We start from the raw sequence: 17,154 nt of genomic DNA, 5'->3' as shown, positions 1-17,154 counted from the left end.
GCTATGGCTGTGCAGCTACCAACCACATCGACACTCATTTGATTTGTTTTTTGTGTTTCATGTTTGTTTCTTAAGTCTTTTGTTTTAAGGTAAACACACATTGCCAGCCAAACAGCCATATGCAAAATAAACAAACAAACTGCTCGGAATACATATATTTACAACCACCAACAAGTTGACTGACTAAACTGAAATAATTACTGAGACGTTGGATGGAAGTGGAGTAAAATGAAATCAAATATCGGATAACAAGGCCTACCTACATTTAACTCAAAATGGAAAACAAAGAGCAAGAGTTAATTAAAAAACGTGAAAAAAATTGAAGAAATCATAGGCCTCAACATGTCTCTGAAAATTTCTTTAAAAAATTCCAGTTTGAAGGCCTTTAATGGTCTCTGAAAAATTATTTAAAAAATCCATGTTTGAAGGCGTTTAAAGGTCTCTGAAAAAATCTTTAAAAATTCACTTTTAAAGGCCTTTGGGTAACTCTCAAAAACTCTTTACAAAATCCACGTTTGGAGGCCTTTAAGGGTCTCTGAAAAAATCTTTAAAAATTCACTTTTAAAGGCCTTTGGGAAACTCTCAAAAACTCTTTACAAAATCCACGTTTGGAGGCCTTTAAGGGTCTCTGAAAAATTCTATAAAAATTCACTTTTAAAGGCATTTGGGAAACTCTCAAAAACTCTTTAAAAAATCCACGTTTCAGGGTCTTTGGGGATCTTTGAAAAATTCTTTTAAAAATCCACATTTCAGGGTCATTGGTGATCTCTGAAAAATTCTTTAAAAAAATCCATGTCTGGGGACTTGAAGACGTCTTAGAAAAATTCTTAAGAAAACCCCGTTTGACGGTCTTTGAGAATCTCAGAAAAAAATATTTATAAAATCCAGGATTGAAAGCCCCAGGGAGTCTCTGGAAAATTCTTTGAAAAGTCCACGTTTGAGGGCCTTTGGGAATCTCAAAAAAATTACCTCAATTCCCTTTTAAAATCTCTTTTGGTATCTAAAAAAATTATTAAAAATTCCCGTTTGGAATCTCAGAAAAACTCAACAGACTCGACATATCTCTGAAAAATTCTTTAAACAATTCACGTCTGAAGACCTCGACACATCTCTAAAAAATACCTTAAAAATCCACGTTTGAAGACTTGAAGGTGTCTTTGAAAAATTCATTGAAACACACACTTTTGAAGGTCTTTAGGGGTATTTGAAAAATCAACGTTTAAAGACCTCAATGGGTCTTTTAAAAACTCTAAAAAATTCTATAAAAAATCTAATTTTGAAGGTCTTAAAGAGGCTTTGAAAAATCTTTAAAAAATCAACTTTGAAAGGGTTTTGGGAAACTCTAAAAAATTCTTTAAAAAATCCACGTTTCAGGGCTTTTGAGAACCTCTGAAAATTTCTTTAAAAAAATCCACGTTTCAGGGCTTTTGAGAACCTCTGAAAATTTCTTTAAAAGAGGCTTTGAAAAGGCTTTTGCGAAACTCTAAAAAAATTTAAAAAATCCACGTTTGAGGGACCCGACATATCTCTTAAATATTCCACGTTTAAAGGCCTTTAGGGTCTTTGAAAAATTCTTTAAAAAATTCACGTTTAAAGGCCTTTAGGGGTCTTTGAAAATTTCTTTAAAAAATCCACGTTTGAAGGCCTTTAGGGATCTCCGAAAAATTCTTTAAAAAATCCACGTTTGAAGGCCTTTAGAAGTCTCTGAAAAATTCTATAAAAATCCACGTTTGAAGACTTCAATGGGTCTTTGAAAATTCTTTAAAAATCCACGTTTGAAGACTTCAATGGGTCTTTAAAAAATTCTTTAAAAAATACACGTTTCAGAGCTTTTGAGAACCTCAGAAAAATTCTTTAAAAATCCACGTTTGAAGACTTCAATGGGTCTCTGAAAATTTCTTTAAAAAATCCACGTTTGAAGACCTTTGAAGATCTTTACAAATTTCTTTAAAAATCCACGTTTGAAAACCGTTGGAAGTCCCTAAAAATGTCTTTAAAATATCCACGTTTGAAGACCTTTGGAGATCTCTGAAAATTTCTTTAAAAAATCCACGTTTGAAGACCTTTGGAGATCTCTGAAAAATTCTTTAAAAAATCCACGTTTGAAGGCCTTTAGAAGTCCTTTAAAATTTCTTTAAAAAATCCACGTTTGAAGACCTTTGGAGATCTCTGAAAAATTCTTTAAAAAATCCACGTTTGAAGGCCTTTAGAAGTCCTTTAAAATTTCTTTAAAAAATCCACGTTTGAAGACCTTTGGAGATCTCTGAAAAATTCTTTAAAAAATCCACGTTTGAAGGCCTTTAGAAGTCCTTTAAAATTTCTTTAAAAAATCCACGTTTGAGGGCCTTTGGGAATCTCTGAAAAATTCTTTAAAAAAACCACGTTTGAGGGCCTTTGGGAATCTCTGAAAAATTCTTTAAAAAATCCACGTTTGAGGGCCTTTGGGAATATCTGAAAATTTCTTTAAAAAATCGACGTTTGAGGACCTTTAGGGGTCTCTGAAAATTTCTTTAAAAAATCCACGTTTGAGGGCCTTTGTGAATCTCTTAAAAATTCTTTAAAAAATCCATGTTTGAGGGTCTTTGGTGATCTCTGAAAAATTCTTTAAAAGATCCATGTTTGAGGGCCTCTGGGAATTTTAGAAAAATATGTTTAAAAAATCCACGTTTGAGGTCCTTTAGGGGCCTCTGAAAAATTCTTTAAAAAATCCACGTTTGAGGACCTTTGGGAATCTCTGAAAAATTCTTTAAAAAATCCACGTTTGAAGGCCTGGACATACCTCTGAAAAATTCTTTAAAAATCCACGTTTGAGGGCCTTGACATATCTCAGAAAAATTCTTTAAAAAATCCACGTTTGAGGGCCTTTGTGAATCTCTTAAAAATTCTTTAAAAAATCCACGTTTTAGAGGCTTTGGGAATCTCTGAAAAATTCTTTAAAAAATCCACGGTTGAGGGAATTTATGAGTCCCTGAATTTTTTTTTTAAAAATCCACGTTTGAGGAACTCTGAAAAATTCTTTAAAAAATCCACGTTTGAGGAACTCTGAAAAATTCTTTAAAAAATCCACGTTTGAGGAACTCTGAAAAATTCTTTAAAAAATCCACGTTTGAGGAACTCTGAAAAATTCTTTAAAAAATCCACGTTTGAGGAACTCTGAAAAATTCTTTAAAAAATCCACGTTTGAGGAACTCTGAAAAATTCTTTAAAAAATCCACGTTTGAGGAACTCTGAAAAATTCTTTAAAAAATCCACGTTTGAAGGCTTTTAGGGGTCTCTGAAAAATTCTTTAAAAAATCCACGTTTGAGGGCCTTTGGGAATCTCTGAAAAATTCTTTAAAAAATCCACATTTGAAGACTTGAAGACTTTAAAATTCCCTAAAAAATATTTTGTAATTTTGTTGTTTATTTTTGCGTGGTTTGAAATTTTGGCCTAAAGCCAGTTATGGTCATGCACGTATGGTTTAATTGTTATAAATATTTGTTGTTGTTGTTTTTTTTTTTAATAATATGATAATTTCAAATCTTGTTGTCATCTTTTGAGAAAAAAAACAATATTTACAAGTACAACACTCACACGTACATTAGACCTACCAACCAGCCAACCGACCAAAAAAACCTCAGACATCAAACCCAGAGTGTGGGTTTTATTTTTGTTAACTTTAATTAAGCCAAGTTCAGCTAGATTTACTTGATGTTGTTGCTCTTGTTGTTCGTGATGTTGTTGCTCTTGTTGCTGTTTTTGTTTTGTGGTTCTTGGGCAAACACAGGCCTCCCCTTACTGCCCTGGGTGCAAGTTGCGTTACTTTGAATATTTTCCCTCCACACTTGGAAGCTAGACTGGTAATTGAGCGTATGGCAAAAAGCTTAAAAAAGGTGTATTGTGGGCAAGAGCAACAACAACAACAACTACAACAGCCATGTGACTAACAAAAACAAACACAAATCTATTTGGGAGGGTCTGGTTACTTCACGCGTCCGTCCTGGCGTGAACAGAACGACAAAATTCTAAAACACATGTAAATGATGGCGTGTTACGGCTGCTGGCCAGCCCTGGCTTCATCAACATTTTTGTTGTTGCTACAATGAAATTTAGTTCAATGTCTGCTTAAATGTTTGTTGTTGTTGCTTTTAGTTACTAAAACAAAAGTGAGTGGGAAATGAGAGGTGTTTGTGCCTGGCTGGCTGGCTGGCTGGTTAAGCTGGTGGTACAAACAACAAAAAAACCAAACAAGCTAGTAATCTTGGTAATGTCAAATCACAGATTACAAATAATCAAGGTTAAAGAATTAAAAAACTACAACAACAACAACAAGAGCAGCAGCAGCAACAAGAAAGACAAATGTGTCATGACACATTGAAGGTTGGGTTCATGTTCCCCAAACAAAAAAATCAAAGAAAGCCAAATATATTTAAAAAAAAATATATTCCTGAAAAAAATATTTTTTTAAAAAATCCACGTTTATTGTTTCTTTAAAAAAATATTTTTTAAAAAATCCACGTTTATTGTTTATTTAAAAAAATATTTTTTTTAAAAATCCACGTCTCTTGATTTCTTGAAAAAATATTTTCTAAAAAAATCCACGTCTCTTGATTTCTTGAAAAAATATTTTTTAAAAAAACCACGTCTCTTGATTTCTTGAAAAAATATTTTTTAAAAAAGTCCACGTTTCTTGGTTTCTTGAAAAAATATTTTTAAAAAAGTCCACGTTTCTTGGTTTCTTGAAAAAATATTTTTTAAAAAAGTCCACGTTTCTTGGTTTCTTGAAAAAATATTTTTTAAAAAAGTCCACGTTTCTTGGTTTCTTGAAAAAATATTTTTTAAAAAAGTCCACGTTTCTTGGTTTCTTGAAAAAATATTTTTTAAAAAAATCCACGTCTCTTGATTTCTTGAAAAAAATTTGTTTTAAAAAATCCACATCTCTTGGTTTCTTGAAAAAATATTTTTTAAAAAATCCACGCCTTTGATATTCATTGAAAAATATTTTTTAAAAAATCCACGCCTTTGATATTCATTGAAAAAATATTTTTTAAAAAATCCACGCCTTTGATATTCATTGAAAAAATATTTTTTAAAAAATCCACGCCTTTGATATTCATTGAAAAAATATTTTTTAAAAAATCCACGCCTTTGATATTCATTGAAAAAATATTTTTTAAAAAATCCACGCCTTTGATATTCATTGCAAAAATATTTTTTAAAAAATCCACGCCTTTGATATTCATTGAAAAAATATTTTTTAAAAAATCCACGCCTTTGATATTCATTGAAGAAATATTTTTTAAAAAATCCACGCCTTGATATTTGTTGAAAAAATATTTTTTAAAAAATCCACGCCTTTGATATTCATTGAAAAAATATTTTTTAAAAAATCCACGCCTTTGATATTCCTTGAAAAAATATTTCTTAAAAAATCCACGCCTTTGATATTCATTGAAAAAAATATTTTTTAAAAAATCCACGCCTTTGATATTAATTGAAAAAATATTTTTTAAAAAATCCACGCCTTTGATATTCATTGAAAAAATATTTTTTAAAAAATCCACGCCTTTGATATTCATTGAAAAAATATTTTTTAAAAAATCCACGTTTCTTGATTTCTTTAAAAAATCCACGTTTCTTGATTTCTTTAAAAAAATATTTTTTAAAAAATCCACGTTTCTTGATTTCTTCAAAAAAAATATTTTTTAAAAAATCCACGTTTCTTGATTTCTTTAAAAAATCCACGTTTCTTGATTTCTTCAAAAAAAATATTTTTTGAAAAATCCACGTTTATTGTTTCTTTAAAAAAATATTTTTTAAAAAATCCACGCATATTGTTTCTTTAAAAAAATATTTTTTAAAAAATCCACGTTTATTGTTTCTTTAAAAAAATATTTTTCAAAAAATCCATGTTTATTGATTTCTTGAAAAAATATTTTTTAAAAAATCCACGTTTCTAGGTTTCTTGAAAAAAATATTTTTTAAAAAATCCACGTCTGTTGGTTTCTTGAAAAAATATTTTTTAAAAAATCCACGTCTGTTGGTTTCTTGAAAAAATATTTTTTAAAAAATCCACGTCTCTTGATTTCTTGAAAAAATATTTTTTAAAAAATCCACGTCTGTTGGTTTCTTGAAAAAATATTTTTTAAAAAATCCACGTCTCTTGATTTCTTGAAAAAATATTTTTTAAAAAATCCACGTCTGTTGGTTTCTTGAAAAAATATTTTTTAAAAATTCACGTTTCTTGTTTCCTTGAAAAAATATATTTTAAAAAATCCACGTCTCCTGACTTCTTGAAAAATATATTTTAAAAAGTCCACGTTTCTTGGTTTCTTGAAAAAATATTTTTTAAAAAATCCACGCCTCTGTTGTTTCTTTGAAAAAATATATTTTAAAAAATCCACGTCTCTTGATTTCTTGAAAAAATATTTTTTAAAAAATCCACGTCTCTTGATTTCTTGAAAAATATTTCTTAAAAAACCCATGTCTCTTGATTTCTTGAAAAGAATATTTTTTTAAAAATCCACGTCTCTCGATATCTTGAAAAAATATTTTTTAAAAAATCCACGCCTTTGTTGTTCCTTTGAAAAAATATTTTTTAAAAAATCCACGCCTTTGTTGTTCCTTTGAAAAAATATTTTTTAAAAAATCCACGCCTTTGTTGTTCCTTTGAAAAAATATTTTTTAAAAAATCCACGCCTTTGTTGTTCCTTTGAAAAAATATTTTTTAAAAAATCCACGCCTTTGTTGTTCCTTTGAAAAAATATTTTTTTTTAAAAATCCACGCCTTTGTTGTTCCCTTGAAAAAATATTTTTTAAAAAATCCACGCCTTTGATATTCATTGAAAAAATATTTTTAAAAAATCCACGTCCGTTGATTTGTTGAAAAAATATTTTTAAAAAATCCACGCCTTTGATATTCATTGAAAAAATATTTTTTAAAAAATCCACGTTTCTTGGTTTCTTGAAAAAATATTTTAAAAAATCCACGTCTCTTGATTTTTGAAAAAATATTTTTTTTAAAAAATCCACGCCACTGTTGTTCCTTTAAAAAGATATTTTTTAAAACTCCACCTCTGTTGACGCAAAAGTTCGATTCCTAAGTCTTTTGTGTTGATTTAGAAAATGCTCTTTTTAAATCAATTTTGAGATTGTTTTCATCTATTTCTCATTTGTTCTAAATTTATTAATAAATTTCAAGAATGACACTAATTACTCTTGCCTTTGTAAATTCTGCACAAATCAACCTAATTTCTATTTGTAGGAGGTAGCCAAGTTCTATTATCCGAAACGAATTTGCATAATAACGGTAAGCGTTTCTTGTTAAGCAGCTAAATAGGCGTGCCACCATATTGGCATTCATTTGAATAATAAAACAACCAGATTATTAAACAAACCAAAAAATAACATATGTTCCGCTTAAAACAAAAAAATAGAAAGAAATATTATAATTTCAACATCTGGCGAGAATGGTTCAAAGCGAAGTAAAAGAGACTTTCTTGGTTGTTTAAAGAAATAGAGATTCAGTGTGAAATGGGCAAGGTACAGAAAGAATTTTTATTTAGATTCTCATTGTTCCCTGTTTTAACATATTAAAGCGGAAGATTTCCCCTTTCAAATGCTGTCACTTTCATTTCGATATTCGTTTTAGATGAGAAAATATGGCCATATGAGAGGAGTTCTCAAACAACATTGGTGGTCTTGTAAAATTGCGAAGTTACAACATGATTTTGTAATTTTTTTGTACAAAATTTTCAGTCGAATTGTGAAAAAATTGTACATCATTGCAAAGCTTAGAGTCCTCTCTTTCGATCCTAATCAATTTCTTTACGATGCACTGATTTTTTTAAAAGTTATGAAAACCAGAAGCCGATTACGCAAAATTGCCAAAAATGTGGCTCTTTTGTGTAACTTCTTTAATTTGGCCATGGCTCCGACATTTTTGGCACAAAATATGATAAGTTACACATTTGTGTAAAGCTGTTACTTTTTCCTTTCCAAAACTATAAATAAATTGAAAATACACACAATATTGCAGAAGTTATGACCCCCATAACATGATTACCAAAAACGACCAAAAATGTTGACCTTTTCGGTAACCGCCTTATTTTGGCCATTACGCAAATATTTTCCATCAAAAGAGGGTAAATTGCACACGTAAATGTAAAAATGGGAGTTCTTATTATAACACAAGTCGAATTCTAGTGAATTCATTGATTTTTTCAAAAATTATGATCGTTTGGAGATGATTACGCAAAATGGGCAAAAATTTTGCCCTTTTGTGTAACTTCCTTATTTTGGCCGTGACTCCGACATTTTTATTTTAAAATAAAATAATTTACTAAGAATTGTAAAGCTAATTCTTCGCCCTTTCCAGAGCGATGTATTACATGAAAATACGCATAGTATTGCAGAAGATATGACCCCCTAAAAACAATTAACCAAAACGACCAAAAATGTTGACCTTTTCGGTGTCCGCCTTATTTTGGATATTACTCATATATTTTCCGTCAAAAGGGGGTAAATAGTGCACGTAAATGTAAAAAATAGAAGTTCTTATTATAACACAAGTCAAATTCTAGTGAATTCATTGATTTTTTCAAAAGTTATGGACCCCAGAAGACGATTACGCAAAATGGACAAAAATGTTGCCCTTTTGTGTAACTTCCTTATTTTGGCCATGGCTCCGACATTTTTGACACAAAATACACATGTATGTAAAGCTGATACTTTTCCCTTTCCAGACCTATGAATTACATGAGAATATATTAAGTATTGCAGAAGTTATGACCCCCATAACATGATTACCCAAAACGACCAAAAATGTTGACTTTTTCGGTAACTTTTTTATTTCGGTATTACTGAAATATTTTCCGTCAAAAGGTGGTAGATTGCACACGTAAATGTAAAAATAGAAGTTCTATTACAACGCAAGTCGAATTCTGGTGAATTCATTGATTTTTTCAAAAGTTATGAATCCCAGTAGACGATTACGCAAAATGGGCAAAAATTTTGCCCTTTTGTGTAACTTCCTTATTTTGGCCGTGGCTCCGACATTTTTGACACAAAATACGATATGTTACATATGTATGTAAAGCTGATCCCTTCCCCTTTCCAAAACTGGTAATTACATGACAATACACATAGTATTGCAGAAGTTATGACCCCCATATTATGATTACCCAAAACGACCAAAAATATTTCCCTTTTCGGCAACTGCGTTATTTTTCCCACTACTCAAATATTTTTGGTCGAAATGATGTAAAATGCACAAGTAAATGTAAAGATATAGTTCTCATTATTATACACAAAAAATTGTATTCAAATACGTGAAGGATTTCAGAAGTTATGACCTCTAGAACACAATTACCTGAAACGAGCCACAACTTTCCCGTTTTTGGGCAACTGTCTTATTTTGGCCATAACTCGAAAATGTATAAATTGAAATGTGATAAGTTATAGCCAAATGTGAAGATAAGCATTCACATTTTCAAATACTGCAAATATTATGCAAATATATAGAGTATTTCAAGAGTTATGACCTCCAGGACACTATTGCCCAAAACGGGCAAACATTTTGAAATTTTTGGTAACTTTCTTATTCTGGCCATAACTCGAAATTTTTTTTAACTAAAGTGTGATAAGTTGAAGACAAGTATGAAGATAAGCTTCTCATTTTCAATCATTGTAAATATTATGCAAATACATAGAGTATTTCAGAAGTTATGACCTCTAAAACACAATTTCGCAAAACGACAAAAAAAGTAAATTTTTTGGTAACTTTCTTATTTTGGCCATACCTCGAAAATTTTTAAATTGAAATGTAATAAGTTATAGACAAATGTGAAGATAAGCGTTCTCATTTCCAATCGCTGTAAATATTATGCATATACATAGAGTATTTCAAAAGTTATGATCTCCAGAACATTGTTACCCAAAACGATCAAATAATTTTACATTTTTGGTAACATGCTTATTTTGGCCATAACTCGTAAAATTCCAATTTGAAATGTTGGAAGATGAAGACAAATATGAAGATAAGCGTTTTAGTTTTCAAACTCTATAAATATTATGCCAATACAGGAAGTATTTGAAATGTTATGACCTCTAGAACACTATTACCCAAAATTACCAAAGAATTTGATATTTCTGGTGACTTTCGTATTTTGGCCATAACTCGATTTTTTTTATTTAGATTTAATAAAATGTATACTTAAATGAAAATTAATTTTGCCACCTTCAAACGTGATGAATTTCTTTTAAAAAATACCTTGACTACTTCTGAAGTTATGACTCCCAGAATATGATAACCGAAAACTGCCGAAATTTTCACTCATTTCGACTACTTTTTCATTTTTCCCATAACTCTTATAATTCTCTACAAAAATTCATAAATTGCTCCAGAGTGTAAAGCTATGGAGCTGCAACTTTTATAAGCAACTAATTTCAATGAGATACACAAGTTATTGGCGAAGTTATGGCCTCCAGAAGATGATCACGCAAAATGGCTAATTTTTTTTTACTTTTCCGCAACATTCTCAAAAACTTTTTAATTAAACCCTCATGATTTGGAGAAAAATATAAAAACTACTACTCTAATTTCACGAAAATTGCATAAACGAGTCAGTGTTAGCTTTTGTGCGCTTCCACATTTTGTGATAACGAAAAAAATATTATTTATTTTATAGTTACCTGAACCTGAACCCCTTAAAAATTTCGGACTATATATAAGGTCGTATAAACACTCAGTCTAAAAATTTTACAATCCATTATTTTTTAACTTTCATATCCCACTTTTGGACACCGCTTACCCAACACCTTACCAATGTCCTTACTAACATTAATTCCTTGAATTTAATAATTTATAACCCCTTTTTCAATCTTGGGAGTTGCCACATTTTATGACAATGAAAAAAAAATAATTTTTGTTTCAAATTTACCTTACCTAACTCATTACCCATCTCCTTACTTCTGCGATTTTATGAAAATTCCGGACTTTATATAAGACTACATTAACATTCAGTCTACAAATTTAATAATACACCATTGTTTTACTTTCAAATCCCACTTTTAGACACCCCTTACCCTACACCTTACCAATGTCCTTACTTACATTAATTTAATGTATTTCACTATGTGTAATCCCTTTTTGGGTCTTGTCTGTTCGCACATTTGGTGTAATGATTTTTTGATACCTTACCTAACCCCTTACCCTTCACCTTACTTCTGTGATTTTTTAAAAATTCCAGGCTCTGTATAAAATCGCATAAACATTTAGTCCACAAATTTAATAAATAATATTTTTTAACTTTCAAATCCCACTTTTGGACACCCCTTACCCTACACCTTACTAATGTCCTTACTCACAATAATTTAATGATTTCAACAATTTATAAACACCCGTTGTGAGTTACCACATTTTGGGAAAAAAATTAAAAAAAAAACAAAATATTTTTTTGTTTCATAGTTACCAACCCCTTACCCAACACCTTACTTCCGTGATTTTATAACGATTCAGAACTATATATAAGATCGCATAAACATTTAGTCTTCAAATATTATAATCCACCATTTTTTAATTTTCATATCCCACTTTTGGACACCCCTTACCCTACACCTTACTAATGTCCTTACGAACAATAATTTAATAAATAAACAACTTATAAGCCCCTTTTCAATCCCGTGAGTTGCCACTTTTTTGTGAAAAAAATTGAGAAAAAAACTAAAATATTTTTTTATTTCATAAATACCAACCCCTTACCCAACTCCTTACTTCTGCGATTTTATAACAATTCAGAACTATATGTAAGATCGCATAAACATTTAGTCTTCAAATGTTATAATCCATAACTTTTTAACTTTAAAATATCACTTTTGGACACCGCTTACCCTACACCTTACCAATGTCCTTACTGACAATAATTTAATGAATTCAATGGCACTTTTTTTGTGAAAAAAATTTTTTTTTGAAAAAAAAAAAAACTAAAATATTTTTTTAGTTTCATAGTTACCGACCCCTTACCCTACTCCTTACTTCTGTGATTTTATAACAATTCAGAACTATATATAAGATCACATAAACATTAAGACTTCAAATGTTACAATCCATAACTTTTTAACTTTAAACTATCACCTTTGAACACCCCTTACCCTACTCCCTACTAATGTCCTTACGAATAATAATTTAATAAATTTAACAGTTTATAAACCCCTTTTAAATCCTGTGAGTTGCTAATTTTTTGTGAAAAAAAAACTAAAATATTTTTTTGTTTCATAAATACCAACCCCTTACCCAAATCCTTACTTCTGTGATTTTATAACAATTCAGAACTATATGTAAGATCGCATCAACATTTAGTCTTCAAATGTTATAATCCATAACTTTTAAACTTTAAAATATCACTTTTGGACACCCCTTACCCTACGCCTTACCAATGTCCTTACGAATAAAGATTTAAAGAATTTAACAATTTATAAACCCCTTTTCAATCTTGTGAGTTGCTACTTTTTTGTGATATATATATATATTTTTTTTTTTTGAAAAGAAAGCTAAAATAATTTTTTGTTTCATAAATACCAACCCCTTACCCAACTCCTTACTTCGGTGATTTTATAACAATTCAGAACTATATATAAGATCGCATAAACATTGAGTCTTCAAATGTTATAATCCATAACTTTTTAACTTTCAAATCCCACTTTTAGACACCCCTTACCCTACACCTTACCAATGTCCTTACTAAAATTAATTTCATCAATTTAACAATTTCTCGACCTTGTGTATTCCCACATTTTTTAATAATGGACAAAATTAAAGTATACTTTATTTCATGTATCTTACCCAACCCCTTACCCATCTCCTTACTTCAGTGATTTTATAGAATTTCCGCGCTATATATAAGAGGACATATACATTTAGTTTACAAATTTTATAATCCATCATTTGTTTACATTCAAATCCCACTTTTGGACACCGCTTACCCCACACCTTACCAATGTCCTTACTAACAAAAATTTGATGAATTTAGCAATCTGAAATCTGTTTTTTGATCTTGTTAGTTCTAGATTTTGAGATAATAAAAACGACTAGCTTTTATTTTATATATAACTTACCCAACCCCTTACCAATCTCCTTACCCAGATGATTTTCTGAGAGTTTTACACTATAGGCAAGATGAAACAACAATTCCTAGCCCTAAATTTTATAATCCCTCAGTTTTTACCTTTAAATCCTATTTTTGGACACCCCTTACAAATGTCCTTTCCACCGAAGTAGTTATATATGAAATAATAATTTTTAAGATATTTTTAGAGCATTTTCTTTGGCAATCTAAAATAACTTTTCTTCGCTTTTCGGTATTTCCACATTTTGTGACAATGAAAATAAAAAAAAAACTAAACTAGTTTTTTTTCATATTTACCTTAAAGTGATCAATTCAGCTGAAAATACACCGGACAACAGCTGGCATAGAGGTTTTGAGTGACAACAACAACAAAAAAATCCACAATAATAAAACTGGTGTTTAATGCAGTGTGGTGTCTCCGCAATAATTGTGTTTGGTTTTTTTTTTTTTTTTGCTTTTGCCGGAAACACGCTTTTTACTTTTTTATATTTTTTTTCAACAGAAAATTTTAATAATAACAACAACACAAGAAATTACAATAAAATGTAAAACACTACCCTAGTGGGGATTACTTTTTAAACGATTTTTTGGATTTTAGTTTGGATTAATTTTTCTCCGAGATTTTTCACTTAGGGATATAATTTTCTATTTCCTTGGGAGATTTTTTGTTAAGTTTGAGTTCATATATTTTTTAATATTTTTTTTCTCCAAATTCTGAATTTCGTTGGTTTTTTCTTTTGTATATTTGCTTGCTTTTCAGAACTTTTTGTCCCGTTGTGTCTATGGCTTGTGGCTTGTTTTACTCGCTCTAGACAACTGACATCATTTGCAGCGTTTTGTTTTTTCTTTCCTTTCTTGCCGTTCTGCTGTTCAGAAAAAGACTGGTTCTGCTTGAGATCTCTTCTAAAAAACAAAGTGTTATACCCGACGTCTATTTTTTGCCTTTTCTTAATTTTTTTTATTTTTTTTTTTCTTCCAACCGATGCTTGGCTATAATGTAGCACTCACTTTTTTTTATAACTCTGCTAATGTGACTTTCAGGTCTGAAATTATATTTTTATAGCTTCTTTCCTTAACAGATTCAATTTCGTTTTGCACTTTTTTCCTTTGTGTTTTGGTTTTATTATTTCGTTTTTTTTTCTTTTTTTTTAATTTTGCCTTTGTTTTTTCTTTAGACGTTTCTTTTTAGAAATAATTATTTCTTTTTTCTTCTGGATTTTGGCAAAGTCTCCACTTTGAGCTTTACGCACACAAAAAAATAAAATCTGATGCCGTGAAACACTCAACCGTCGTCTGGTGATTTCGTTTATGGAACCGTCGCTTAAGCCCGCCAACGCTGTACTAAAAACGTTGGCTGCTTGTCTCGGCCATTAAATAAATTTTCATCGATGATGTCAGCTATGTTAGCCATGGTAATCTATGGAGTAGTAGATGTTGGCTGAGTTGGCTAAAACAAGAGACTGCGACTCTCTTAAATTTGGCCAGAAGAGTTAGGTGTAGAGGCGGGCAAACCTACGTGCAGATGTCTTAAAAATAATGGCAGATCAGAAGAAGGCTTGAAGGGGAGTTTGAACAAATCTTAAAAAAATCCACGTTTGAGAGCCTTTGGGGATCTCTGAAAAAATCTTAAAAAAATCCACGTTTGAGAGCCTTTGGGGATCTCTGAAAAAATCTTAAAAAAATCCACGTTTGAGAGCCTTTGGGGATCTCCGAAAAAATCTTTTAAAAATCCACGTTTGAGAGCCTTTGGGGATCTCTGAAAAAATCTTAAAAAAATCCACGTTTGAGAGCCTTTGGGGATCTCCGAAAAAATCTTTTAAAAATCCACGTTTGAGAGCCTTTGGGGATCTCCGAAAAAATCTTTTAAAAATCCACTTTTGATAGCCTTTGGGGATCTCCGAAAAAATCTTTTAAAAATCCACGTTTGAGAGCCTTTGGGGATCTCTGAAAAAATCTTAAAAAAATCCACGTTTCAGAGCCTTTGGGGATCTCCGAAAAAATCTTTTAAAAATCCACGTTTGAAGACCTTAGGGAACGTCTGAAGAAATCTTTAAAAAATCCACGTTTGAAGACCTTAGGGAACCTCTGAAGAAATCTTAAAAAAATCCACGTTTAAAGGCCTTTGGAGATCTCTGAAAAAGTCTTTAAAAAATCCACGTTTAAAGGCCTTTGGAGATCTCTGAAAAATTCTTTAAAAAATCCACGTTTAAAGGCCTTTGGAGATCTCTGAAAAATTCTTTAAAAAATCCACGTTTAAAGGCCTTTGGAGATCTCTGAAAAATTCTTTAAAAAATCCACGTTTGAGGACCTTTGGGGATCTCTGAAAATTTCTTTAAAAAAATCCACTTTTGAAGGCCTTTGGAGATCTCTGAAAAATTCTTTAAAAAATCCACGTTTAAAGGCCTCGACATATCTTTGAAAAATTCTTTAAAAAAATCCACGTTTAAAGGCCTCGACATAACTCTGAAAAATTCTTTAAAAAATCCACGTTTAAAAGCCTTTGGAGATCTCTGAAAAATTCTTTAAAAAATCCACGTTTAAAGGCCTCGACATATCTGTGAAAAATTCTTTAAAAAAATCCACGTTTAAAGGCCTCGACATATCTGTGAAAAATTCTTTAAAAAATCCACGTTTAAAGGCCTCGACATATCTGTGAAAAATTCTTTAAAAAATCCACGTTTAAAGGCCTCGACATAACTCTGAAAATTTCTTTAAAAAATCCACGTTTAAAGGCCTCGACATATTTTTGAAAAATTCTTTAAAAAATCCACGTTTAAAGGCCTCGACATAACTCTGAAAAATTCTTTAAAAAATCCACGTTTAAAGGCCTCGACATATTTTTTAAAAATTCTTTAAAAAATCCACGTTTAAAGGCCTCGACATAACTCTGAAAAATTCTTTAAAAAATCCACGTTTAAAGGCCTCGACATATTTTTGAAAAATTCTTTAAAAAATCCACGTTTAAAGGCCTCGACATAACTCTGAAAAATTCTTTAAAAAATCCACGTTTAAAGGCCTCGACATAACTCTGAAAAATTCTTTAAAAAATCCACGTTTAAAGGCCTCGACATAACTCTGAAAAATTCTTTAAAAAATCCACGTTTAAAGGCCTCGACATAACTCTGAAAAATTCTTTAAAAAATCCACGTTTAAAGGCCTCGACATAACTCTGAAAAATTCTTTAAAAAATCCACGTTTAAAGGCCTCGACATAACTCTGAAAAATTCTTTAAAAAATCCACGTTTAAAGGCCTCGACATATCTGTGAAAAATTCTTTAAAAAATCCACGTTTAAAGGCCTCGACATAACTCTGAAAAATTCTTTAAAAAATCCACGTTTAAAGGCCTCGACATAACTCTGAAAAATTCTTTAAAAAATCCACGTTTAAAGGCCTCGACATATCTGTGAAAAATTCTTTAAAAAATCCACGTTTAAAGGCCTCGACATATCTGTGAAAAATTCTTTAAAAAATCCACGTTTAAAGGCCTCGACATATCTGTGAAAAATTCTTTAAAAAATCCACGTTTAAAGGCCTCGACATATCTGTGAAAAATTCTTTAAAAAATCCACGTTTAAATGCCTTTGGAGACCTCTAAAAAATTCTTTAAAAAATCCACGTTTAAATGCCTTTGGAGATCTCTAAAAAATTCTTTAAAAAATCCACGTTTAAAGGCCTCGACATATCTGTGAAAAATTCTTTAAAAAATCCACGTTTAAATGCCTTTGGAGACCTCTAAAAAATTCTTTAAAAAATCCACGTTTAAATGCCTTTGGAGATCTCTAAAAAATTCTTTAAAAAATCCACGTTTAAATGCCTTTGGAGACCTCTAAAAAATTCTTTAAAAAATCCACGTTTAAATGCATTTGGAGATCTCTGAAAAATTCTTTAAAAAATCCACGTTTGAGAGCCTTTGGAGATCTCTGAAAATTTCTTTAAAAAATCCACGTTTGAGAGCCTTTGGAGATCTCTGAAAATTTCTTTAAAAAATCCACGTTTTAAGGCCTTTGGAGAACTCTGAAAATTTCTTTAAAAAATCATCGTTTAAAGGC

At 30.5% G+C, this 17,154-nt stretch overlaps 1 protein-coding gene across 6 annotated transcripts in view; it reads right to left on the bottom strand.

Moving 5' to 3' along the window:
- LOC101898946 (mucin-4) overlaps window positions 1–14,459 on the bottom strand; it is a 155,280-nt gene extending 140,821 nt beyond the window's left edge. For all 6 annotated transcript variants that reach the window (XM_059125120.1, XM_059125124.1, XM_059125125.1 and 3 more), the window contains exon 1: window positions 13,402–14,459. The gene's annotated coding sequence lies outside the window, so the exon portion shown is untranslated. The remainder of the gene's footprint in view (window positions 1–13,401) is intronic.
- Window positions 14,460–17,154: the final 2,695 nt, after the last annotated feature.

Source organism: Musca domestica, unplaced genomic scaffold (assembly GCF_030504385.1).
Source record: "Musca domestica strain aabys unplaced genomic scaffold, Musca_domestica.polishedcontigs.V.1.1 32, whole genome shotgun sequence".
In the NCBI taxonomy this organism is placed as follows: Eukaryota; Metazoa; Arthropoda; class Insecta; order Diptera; family Muscidae; genus Musca; species Musca domestica.
Note: the sequence above shows the minus strand (reverse complement) of the source record. Positions and strands in the feature narration are given on the sequence as shown.